Raw genomic sequence first — 12121 nt, 5'->3', positions numbered from 1 at the left:
TTCTTTTTCAGTTGTGTTCAGTTGTGAACTGGATTGCATATTAGTAACTCTAAGCTCTTTTTAGTGCACCATGTCACTGGTAATGTTACCTGGAAATTGCTTGACTTGCAACCTACCTCTAGATTAAACAAAATCATCATCAGCATAAATCTACTGAAGAAACAGGCATTGAAAGGAAAACAAATATAATAATTTCTACCTGTATTTATAATTTGCTCTATATAATATTCAGTGCATTCAGCCTTACCAAATGGAAGGACAGGTTCATAATTAAGCCAATGCTATTGCAGCTTTTGGTTTTTCTTCCAATCTTTTTTTTCTGACATACTTTTCCTTTCTTCCCCCAGGCCATTTTCCTTAAATGCAAAACTCATCTCTCACCTGCTGATGCTCCCACCCCTCCCTCTAGTGCTGGTGTCATTGAAGCATTTACTTTGGGGGGTTTCATGTGTCCTTTTTGCGTGCCATGGGAAAGTTTAGGCAAAAGGCCAACGCTTCCAGTTCATGGTCTCCCTTTCAAATGCTCAAGGGCTTTGAAGACCACAAACTCTCTCTGAAGGCAATACTGTGTTGGTTAAACCAGATTTGAGGATTTCTTTTTCACCATGACCAATGACAAGCTTTTATTTCTTCTTTCGCCTGAACAAAAGCTTAATTTCTGCAGAAGCCCTCATAACCCCTAGAAGACATACAGACTGACTTGGCTTGCAGGCCATTTTCTTGACAGAAGTGAAATGGCTTGAGAGAATCTACTGCCTTCTACACTGGACAGAAAAGAGCTTTTTGCACCACTCTGCAAATTGTGGCTGCTCTGCTCCACGAGACCCCACTTGCCAGCAGCACAAAAAAATCTGGAGAAAACTCTTGCTGGTCACATCATACACAGATGCAGGCAGCAGTGGACTGCTATCTCAGTGCCAGATCTGTAGAGTGACAGCATTGCTTTTTGATTCTAGCAAGGAAACCCTACTACAAACCTGGAGGAGGTCTTCACATCTTTCCTGCTGACTGTTTTTGGTTGTATTTTAGGAAAAATACAAGTCTTTCAAAGTATCTTGTACCCTGGCAGAACCAATTCCTGTAATACCACTATTTCAGTAAATTATACTGGATAGAAAAAAGATCCATTTTGCTTAAATATGTACGGTAATATACCCGTGTCATTACATAATTATAAAATATAACATTAATAGATATTAATGAGGTATGTAAGATACATAATGAAAGTATAATATGCATGAAGAATTTAGAAAATCCTATAATGTAAAATGTATAATTAGAATTTAGAAAGAGCCCCCATAAAAGTCTTGAGACACAGAAGCAGAGATGTGAGAACAGTAGTCTAGAAGTCAGCAGTTTGCTGAATCTCTCAGAGTTTCCCTGCTGTGGGGAGCTATAACTGAACCAGCTGGGAGATGCCTATGAGGTCCCAATGCAAAGTTTGTCAAGATCAATCTCCACTGGGTTTAATTTACTTCTGTAAAAATGTCATAAACATCTGGACCAATCAGCCATTTTGCATGATGACCTCTTGAGAATCATTTCTCACTTGCTTAGTCCTGTGTCAATGAAAAGAGAACGAAAAAAAGCGGGGGGGGGGAAATAACATATTTGCATTTCTTTGCATACACAAAGCAGGTGTTCTGCACTATATCCATTTTCTACACATTTTCTAGTTCCAAATCAATCTCAAAAGGGTTGAGAGGTTATGGTTTGCCTTCTAATAAGATTTTATGGCCTGAAGAGTTTGTTGCATACCTAAGGTTTGTCAAGGTTTGTCTCTTCTATACTCCAAGATCCTGGCTACCAATGGCAGTTAATAACACGGTCAAATTAGCTGAAACAGAAAATCCCAGTAGGCAACAGACTTAACTATTTTAAGCAAATAATTTAATTCTTAATCTACATCAGTAAGAATATAATTTCTGAAATTCAGCAAAGAAACTACTCTAAGAATCTGGAGGAATTCCCCATAGTTTGCTGCTGAACAGTTTTTGATTTATTCTTGGAAAGATTCAAGTCTTTTGAAACCTTAAGAGCAAGCAAAATCAATTATCAGGGTTTAAATTTCCTCCAGGCATTTTCCACTGCTTCAGCTTGCCCAAGAGATAGACTCTCCATAAATACATTATGCTGTGTGCTATTTGAAGAATTTGGAAAATTGGAGGGTAGCTTCTCTTGAAACTTCACATATAAGGTAAAAGAATCCCTCAGCTGAGGCATGCAGTCGTGTCTGAATGCATCCCTGCAATTTATACAGGTAATTTATTGGGAAGGAGAAGAGCAGTATTAGCTACTTCCAGGTACTATGGTACTCTAGTGAAGTTACCAAGATGAAATCTAGTATGAAACTTAAAAAGGTACTTAATCCTGATACGGTCTCATTTTAAAATATAATATAATTTAAAAAAATATGTCCCTCTGCCTAGAAATGACCTTCTAACAACAGACTGTGGGAACAGAGTTGGGCCAAGTCAACCACCAACCTCGGACATTTTGTGAAACTGCCAGGGAAACATCTGGGCCCAATTCAGATGTAATCGTGCTGTAAATCGCATATTGGGCAGAATTTGGAAGTTTTGTAAATGCCAAGGGTGCTGTAGTGAGATGAGGCAACCAAGTGGCACTAATTGCCAGGTAGTGGGCATGAGCTTGTGTTAAGCCCACCTGTGCCTGACTAGGGCGGGCCCCTACTGCGCATGAGCAGGATTAGGGGGCCAATAAAGCTCACACCTGAGGAAGCCAGAGGGGAGGCCACTTTTGGAGCAATAGCACCGATCCAGGCTGGTCAGCCCTGAGAGCATTGGACTCAGAGCACTATTTGTGAGTTTCTCCTGGAACACCTGGTTGGGCCTTGGAGCGCCGGGCCCTAAAAGAGGTTTGTCTTGCTACAGGTACACTGGTCAAGGGTGAGCTGTAGAAGAGGAATTATCTGTTCTAGTAAGATAATGTAAACTGATTTGCTTTGCATGAGGTAGCTATTTTGTCTTTCCCTCCCTTTCCTAGCCCCTTCACTTGCTAGTAATATTCACTATTCATTTGCATCAGTTTTGATCAGTTTTGTTATCAATATGTAAATTGATTTTGTTTTGTGGGTTTTTTGTTTGGTTGGGTTTTGTTTTTTGGGTTTTTTTTTTTTTTTTTTTTTTTTTTTTTAAAGATTGCTGCTAGAGCTGGCTTATAAAAATTAGAAGTGGAAAAGACTTACTAAAGGCTCAGTCCTGCAGCTGCTCCTGATATGCAATTGATTGCCCAAGCAGCACCTGCTGGGGAGCAGCAGAGAGAATGAAGCAAATGAGAAACTGAAGGCAAACTCACTCAGCTGTATGGGTGGTAAAACATCTCATAACTGGAGCCAAACACCTTTCTCTGGAAAGAATGAGGCCCAAGTTCTGCTGAGAACCATAAGGAAGATGAAGGGGGAGGGGTGAGTAACCTGTCTAAGAGCAGGGGAGGGAAGAGTAGGGACTGACACAATGGGAATGGTACAGATTGAGATAACACTTAAAGAAATACTTGGAAATGAGAAGGACACTTGTGCTGAAAGAAGAGGGGAAAATAACAGAGACAATAGTTGTGAAATAAGTCCTAATGAGAACCTTATTTTATAGGATAATGACAGGGTGGCTGATAAACTGTAAGTTCAGAAGGAACCACATGGTAATCTGCAGAGCTGGCAGCACTACTGTGTGATATCTAAAACTGCTGCTGGTGTAAACACTAATGACCTATTTTAAGACACGAGTGGAAAGAGAATCACTACATGGAAAACAAAATTCTGCAAAAGGTATATTGGCATTAACAGATCAAAACTGTGAAGTGGTGTTAATTGGATTTTTATAAGGGTTTTCTAGCTGTCTAGATAGAATCACTTTATTAAACGTTCCAACATTTGTAGGGGCAAATGAGTAAGGAAGAAATTAAAACCCAAGAGATGAAAGGATGAATAAAGAAAAGATTAGGTGAGAGTATCTTTCAAGTTTTACTGGGCTGAAAGACAAATATCAGAGGTAGTGCTAATGCCACCGATTTGTTAGAATATAGTAAAATTTCATTTTACATATAGTAAAACTTCATTACATAAAAAGCTTATGCAAGTCATAGCTATTGGGAAAGACAAGTTGCTCTCTAATTTGGATTTTAATTTGGACTTTAATTGGAGTATGCAAAAGGACATATGCATTATGTTTAGTATTAGATAACTTCAGGTGTGTCTCCAAAACTCTACTTATAATAGTTTGAATTTAAAAAGTGTTCTTCTTCTAATGGCACTGTAGAAGAATGGATGGGTTAGATTGCAGTGCTTCTCAGTAGCTCTTCTAAACCAGATAGAGTATGGAGAACTGCTAAAACAGAGAAAAATCAACTATTTAGCACCCCTCTTGGAATCAGCGAGAACAATGCTTGTTCACTCAGATGTTCTGAAATAATCATCACCCAGCCTCTAATAGTGTCTGTGCTCTGTAGCATTGAAAGGCACATCAGTAGTTACTGTTTATCTTTATTTTTTCCTTCCTCCCCCCCCCCCCCTTTGGCTATTAGTTATGTTTTCAGAGTCCAAAATGTATTTCAATAAAAATAATCATTATCTGGGGCTGAAACACTTACACAAACCTTTAGAATTGAAGATGTAGGAAGAAACTGCTGTGGCAGTGATTGTGTAGAACCTTGCATGCAAGGATCTAACATTATTTATCAAGCAAGTTCAGCGTCAAGTAGCAATCAACCGCAGAAAGCACATTGTACTCATTATTTGAAAGGGTAAAGTGTTACACATTAATACACAATAAACAACAATGTGCCCAAGGTCATGCAGATGGAAACAAGATGTGCTCAGATTGTTTTCGACTTTAATTGCAGTGTGCTTGCTTTATACATAAGGGCTGCAGTTGCATGCTCAGAGTGAAGGGTAGGTCAATCTCACAAAAATGCTGTGTCTTTATGTACTTCGTGTGCATCCACTTTCTGCAAAGGGTTTGCAGAAGTTGTGAAATTCACTGTCTAGTTAGCTTGAATATAGATGGTCTAAAAGTATCACTGCTTTTCTCCAAGGAGGGCTAAGTTAGGTAAATTACAGGACTGGAGGGCCAAAATGTTAGCCAATATTAAGTAATCTTCCCTACAGAATGGCATCTTACTTCACATGACCTTGGAAATTTAGAATTCTGATTTTCAATAAATTCATGAAACATCTCAGATCTCTGAGCCATTTCAGGGATTGTGACTATGACAACCCACACACCACAATGTAAATCAAATCCTGGGGCTTTTATACTGTAGTTCAAAAGACTAGTAAGTACTATCTGTTTTCAGTTTGGTTTCTTTTTTATTCTCATCATTTGGTCTTTCACCTACCTTTCCTCTCTTATAAGATAGCCAGTGGCTAGGTTCCCCAGGGCCACCTTTCTGTTGCATGCTTGTACTCTTCAGGCACAGCAGGCTCCTGCTCTCTGCTTGCACCTCCAGGCTCTTTAATGTTAGCTTCTGTGCAGTAATTTTTTCCTCACTAGGAGATCATCTAGCAGAACAGGCAGGAAGGATAGTCACTGTTTGCAAAATTTGCACTGTTTCACCACTTGGAGAATGGGAAAAATAAAATCTGTCTTTAGTTCTATTCTTCTTTCTCACTTATTGGTCAAACAATTACAGAAAGAAAAAAGCCATTGGAGGGCACGCCAGGCAGTTAAGTTCCCCAGAAATCTCCTATGTGCCAGCCAACAGCAAACAAAAAGATACAGTTCCTTTAAACCTGGCTTCCTCTGTCTTCTCTTTCCTTTTATGTCACCCAATAATGTTTGACTAGCTGAATCCTTCTGACACTATCAATTTCAAAGTCCTGTCATCTTGTTCCATCCTAGACTGTCAGGTGTCAAGGATACCCACAGGACATCAGTATTCCAGGTAACCTTGACCAAAGAGTGGAAGAAGGGAGAAATGCATCATTTCTGCATGATCATCCATCTCGGGCAACAAAAGCTGAGGACTCATGAACCCTGTAACTGCTGGCACAAGTAGATATATGTTGGTAACTTGCCTTTCTAAAGGCAGCTACAAAAACACACACAAAACACTGGATGCTTTAATGACAATCTGAATTGGTTGGGACATTAAATGCTATATACATCTATTGCTTCATTGTTCTAGGAAAACAACCAGAAGGAGAAAAGTATCCATACCCCTGAGATGTGACACACATAGACATAAAGAACACAGCTTGCATGAACTTAGATTTCCTTAAAAAGTAACGTGCAATTTCCTCACAATGAAAGAGGTTGGTAAAAGCCACTGACCAAAAAGCAGTTTGGAGCTCTTTGTTCTTGTGGGAGAGGAAAAAAAAAAAGAGGAAAATGTTAGTCAATCAGATTTAGCAGAAAATGTCTAATTCAGCTTTCCATCTACCTTCTTTTCCTTTTCAGTAGTTAAAGGCCACTTGCTATCAGAGTCATGAAAAATCCCTCTAAAACAAGAAAGATGTTTTCCAGTTATTTCACCTGATGCTGAGGAAAAAAAGTCATCAGAGGGTCCCATTCAATCATTATTAGGATGATAATAACAGTAACAATAAGTTAACGTCAGGGGAAAATATGGTTCAGAAAATGCCCTAATCCATTCCTGGCTTAAAAATAACAATAGGCATATATGCAAATATGTGTTGTGATACACAAATCAACTTAAAAAGAACCTCAGCTAGGCTTCTGGCCACCATAGTGATCGTGAATCCTGACTCAACCCAAGATGACATTATCATCATAACATGAGGTGTTAAGAGTTACAGAGGATGGTTCATATCTGCACTGAGAGTGCTGTGCTCATGCAATGCTTTAACCTGCTCACACAGGGACTCTGGCAACACCACTCTAGAGTTTCAAGAAGGAACTTACAAGACCTGAGACTCATTTACACCACTATGGTGTACCCAGGCCAAGAAATGTACAGTCCTCATAAAATGAATAATGCATTCGGAGCACTTTCAGGCCCACTGACACTGATTTGAGGAGAAACTGAAACAACTGTTAGTCTCAGAATATTCAATGCAGCTTTGGCATAAAGTACTGCTTGTATTCCAGAAGGGATCCCAGTGGTATGGCTATGCTGGGTAAACCTTCAGTCAGGCCTTGATTTTTGATGTGGACACCAATGGCCAAGCAGTTAGCTAGGTCAGAACTATAATCAGAATACAACTAGATTCTGGTGACAAAGTTTATCTGGGAAAATCAGGTGATTAATAATCTTAATTTCTAGTAATATTCACAGGGAAGCTTACCATAAAAAATGACAACAAAATGGAGAATGGACCTCCTGCATAAGGAAAAGACTTTATGCACCAGTCTTCTCTTGTTTTGTCTTATCTTCAATCAAAGTTACAAGGATACCATTCAGGGCAAAGCTGTCATGTAGAGAAAGAACTAGAGAGATCTGAAGGAGAAGCAAGGAAGCAACGTATTCTCCCTTTCTTCCTCAGGCCAAAATACTAATTGAGAATTCAGCTTCTTTGACCTCAGAAGTGCTTTGCTTCACTGGGTTCTGTGGAGCCAACCTCCTCTTTTAAAAGCAACCCTTGGTAATAGAGCCTAGGGGAAAAGCACACAACCAGACCCAGGTCCTCTAATAGAGGACTTGGTTGCTTGGGATATTTATGTGTAAAATGAACCATGTCAGAAAGGCTCCTGGACTGGAAGGACTGCAGTAGAGGAACCAGACTAAAGAGTACCTGGGAATATTAACCCAATTTTTGTGGCTGCCTTTTGGAATGGTCGAGATGTAATTCTTGCATTAGGTGAAGACACTTTTCCATAAACATCCATCACTATTCAGTCTGACTACCTTTCATTTGGCTAAAAAGCATGAGATTAAACCAATTAAAAGGTTGATTTTTTTAGACTTCCAACACCAAGAAATGCAGAGCTTCAGCTACACCTAGTGGACAAGCCCGGAGAACTGCAGCCTTTCTCATAGCGGGGTTTTATCTGTCACTTTAAATTACTCTTGCTCTGTTTCAGCAAACTGTGAATTGAAACTAAACCTCTCCAAGTAAGTACCAACAATTTAGACGTCTCCTTTCAAAACCATGTGTGATTATCTGTGCACTGCCGTCTTCCACGGAAAGCACTTGATTAAAAGGTTGAGCAAGAGGGTCCTGTCTTGCAAGGCAATAGCTAAGAAATAGAAAAGCCAAGGGATGGGACAGCAGGCTGCCTGCAGCAGGGCCCTATCTGTGAAGCCAGGGAAAGGCTGGGACTCCCGTCAGAGTCTGCTCCTGTCCTTATAGGGCAAAGTCACACACAAGGTGACTTGTGACAGACCAGCTGTCGCCCTCCCCTACCATCCTAGGGCACGGCAGCAATAAACCACTGCACGGGCTGACCTCACATCCCAAAGCAAACATGCCACCTCCTCAAATGCTTTCAGTAGCTTAGTTTTGCCCTCATTAAACTGAAGTGAGGACATGAGAAAGCACGGGGTCTGCGATGCTTCCTGGCCACTGATGCAGAATCCCACCAGACAAGGCTGAGACACAGGATTATGGGGGATTTAAAAAGAGAGAAGGTGGGTTTTAGAAGCAGGGCTGAGAAAGGCTTCAAGTCCATGTTTTAGCTACAACAGTTTCCAGTGCAGATGTTGAGTGGGAATGAAATTGCTCCCTGCTCCTCTCCTAGGAGCAAGGACATGGATCCCATGTCTGCCCTCAAGAACAAAGCAGCCAGCATGCAGGACTGCAAGGCTTCATTTCCTCCATCCAATGGCAGCTTTGCTCATTTACATCTGCCAGAGCAAATTCAGCTTTATGTTGTAAATAATGGTCTGCGAAGAAGGTTAACACCTCAGGTGTTCCCAAACTCTCTACTTCTTTGATGTACATCATTGTGCCCCATCAGACATGACAAGCAAAACCAAACTGTTCCCACTACTCCACAGACAGGCACCTGTTTATACCTTGAGGGTGAGGGATGACTGGTTTTCAGACTTATCCCTGAAAATTTTCTCTGTAATGGTCATAAATATTTTTTCTCCCTACTGCCTAAAAACTTATTGTATTCATTTCCATGCCCACGTTTGAACCTTGTCCTTCATCTCTTGGTTGGATCACAAGCTAGACTTAGTGCAGCCTGCTGATAAGCAATCCAGAAACAACCCAAAATATAACTCTATAACCCTTATAATCCTATCAGCAACCTAAAGTGTAACTATTTAGCTTATGTACAAAGCAGATGTGTGCAGAAGCTTGGCGTAATTTCCTATTGCTGGAAAATCCCAGTAACCCGTTCCCATCTTCAACTACATACTTTACTTCATATGAAGTTAATGGAGGATGTATAACTGTACAAGGCTTGTAGACAGAGGTAATATCAATTATTAGACCAAATAATGTAGCTGGAAGAAAATGGAACCGATTTTGAGTAACAGGCCTTTAAACTCTTATCCTGGCAGGAAGAGAGAATGTGAAATTCTCTGTGTTAATTCTGTGTCAATAGCAGCAGGTAAGACATTTTATGTACTTTCAAAAACTTCACCCTCTCCCTCATGGTGTGCTAGTGTCAGCTAAGTAGTTTCCATCAGCAAACTCACAGTACAAGTATTGGGAGGCCCCTGGTCAAATCTGCATATAAGCAGGTGTGCCTTCAGCATCTTATTTAGTTCTTTAGTTTAAGAAAAGCTATGTACTCACACTAGTACTGTCAGATGTTTTGGGTTTTTTTGGTTTTTTTTTTTTTCTGAAGTCTTCTTTTCTTTTGATTTATTGCTGATAAAATAGGGAATACATTTCCAAATGTACACACCAATAGACACAGATAACAAAATGGCCCAGTGAGAGAAAAAAAGTGAGAAAAGTGGTCAGCATTTTATGAAGCCTCATATGGCAGAAGAAATTTTGCTTACTTTTAACGTGGTATAAATATGTGTCTTTCAAAGTCAATTTCAGGCTTATGATCGAATTGCCCCTCTGTAAATTTTTAAGAGGGTGAAGGGCACAGCAGATGGAGAGGGACAGCAATCTTGATACATCTCTATTAAAAACCTGGTGTTGAAAATTTCTTTCTAAAATGAGGCAAAGAGAGTAACAGAGAACCTACTACAACAGCGTTCAGTCATTTGATGTATCTCGTTACTGTTGCAGCTACTGAGACAGCTTTATCTTGTGCATGAGCACAATAGTGGCACCATATTGAAATGTGTACATATATTTTCAAAAACTATGTAAAACACCTCCTCTGTACTGACAAAATGATGCACTTAGAATACATGAAACCCTGAGAAAACGCTGCTGCCTTGGGTTCCAAATTCCTTTGATTCCTCGTCTTAGTTTTATTGCACATTCAGTGTTATCTGACAAATATTTTTGCCTATTGAAAAAATAATTTGTCTTACCATTTAAACAGCTCCTGTCAATGTTACTTAGTCCTTGTTCACACTGCTATCCCTGTGAGTGATGATACAGAAATAGACCAGGTTAAGGTCGGTGTGTGCAGCCCAGATCTGTAACACTGGCATTTCTTATTCCTGTCTGCTGTAGCCCCTGCAGCGAGTATTTTGGAAGAAATGAAGGCTTTAAAAAGGATAGCTGTAGGGTCAGTGACAAGAACTGCATTTTATGACTTAATTTCCCTCCCACCCATGCCTATGCCCACCCTGCTTTTGCTGAGGTGTCTAATACATGGCGTGTATTGCTCCCCTGGGCACTAGCTCACATATGAAGCCCTGCTGAGCTCCAGAGATAGGAAGGAGTGGAGGCAGAGGGCAGGAGGAGCAGGATAGGAACAGGACAGCTCCTATAGAACAAGGTTGATGCAGAAGCTATACATGCCCTGCAGAAGTATCACAGTGTGGCTCCACAGACACATGCCACAGCCTTTGGGTAAATGCCAGTGATCTGTGGGGCATCATATCCAACTTCTCTAGCAGATCTGGAGCATGGAAAACATCTCCTGGGGGAAAAAAAGGAAAAAGAAAAAAATAACAGAAAGAAAGTAAAAAAAGAAACAAATGAAAGGAACTCTGCAAATCCAGATGTTGGAATTTTCCAATCCCCCTAGCAAGACAAGATAAGCAGGGGATAATCCTCGTTTATGTAACTTTTTTTTTTTTTTTTTTAAACATAAAACCTGGGACCAACAGGCATGATGCCTTCCCAAGGTTCGTTCTCTTGGTCTCCAAAACCCACGCCGCCAGATTTTGGGAGGCCCCACGTCCCTTGGACCGCCGTGCCTGTCCTGCCGTCGGGTGCCAGGAAGGGGTCCCGCTGTCCCGGAGGGGCAGACTGCCGGCTCCCCATCACCATGGGCTTTCCTTCTCCCTCCCGCACAGCCCAACCGGGCCGAGTTCGCTGTCTCCCATGCGGGTGGCTCCGGTCCCCGCCGGTGCCCTCGCCCCCCGCTCCCGGCGGAGGGTGCGCGGAGCCCGGCTGCAGGGAGCGCGGGCGGCCGCACGGGGGCGCCCTGGTGCCGCCGGCCGCCCCTGGCAGGTGGATGCGGCAGCCGCGCCGGGACCTGCGCAGGACCGGGCCGGGCCGGACCACACGACGCTACTGGTGCCTCAGCGTAGCCCCGACGGTCAGGGGATAGCTGCTCCCCCCCTTCGGCCGCCCGGCGCGGCGACCACACGTGAATACCTAATTCCCGGGGTAAAAACGCGTTAATCGGCGCCTAATTTTCCACCGAGCGCGTCTTCCGTGGCGGGGCGGCTTAAGGCTGATCTCCCTTCCAAATAAAGCATCTCGTCTATTTCTGGCGGTGGCTTAGAGAGGAGCAGATCTCATGTACCTCAGTGGAAGTTCTTGAAAAGCAGCCAAAGTACAGAGGTCAAGTTTCCTGTACTGAGAGCAACTTAATGGGACACAAGATGGGAACGTCCTTTGCGAAGATCTGGAGGGAGCTGGAAAACTGGGTCACTCCGTGTTTTACACAATGGCTGCGTTCAAATAATAAATTACTAAAGTGTATATCTAAACGCTGTGGAGGCTAGAGAGGATCGACTTGAAGCCCTGTTACAGCTTCAGCTGTGGAAGCCAGTGGGAGTGTTGCCAAGGGGTTTATGTAGGAAAGATGAGGGTCAGGCCCCCAATATTGCTTGGTGGATGTTATCATGAATAAGAAAATACATAGTTGTGCTGTCCACTGGGATC

General features: G+C 41.8%; 1 long non-coding RNA gene across 2 annotated transcripts; it reads right to left on the bottom strand.

Annotated features, from left to right (window-relative positions):
• Positions 1-4086: 4086 nt before the first annotated feature.
• Positions 4087-11782, bottom strand: LOC139794743 (uncharacterized). Of its 2 annotated transcripts, XR_011725246.1 has the most exons (5): positions 11643-11782; positions 10821-10925; positions 10369-10516; positions 6291-6316; positions 4087-4343 (listed from the first exon to the last, which is right to left on the bottom strand). It is a non-coding gene; the product is annotated as an uncharacterized lncRNA (long non-coding RNA). The 2 variants fall into 2 exon arrangements; XR_011725247.1 differs by lacking the exon at positions 6291-6316 and having other exon boundaries at positions 4087-4346.
• Positions 11783-12121: the final 339 nt, after the last annotated feature.

Source organism: Heliangelus exortis, chromosome 3, assembly GCF_036169615.1.
Source record: "Heliangelus exortis chromosome 3, bHelExo1.hap1, whole genome shotgun sequence".
Lineage (NCBI taxonomy): Eukaryota > Metazoa > Chordata > Aves > Apodiformes > Trochilidae > Heliangelus > Heliangelus exortis.
The sequence above is the reverse complement of the archived record's forward strand: the minus strand, read 5'-3'. Positions and strand labels throughout refer to the sequence as shown.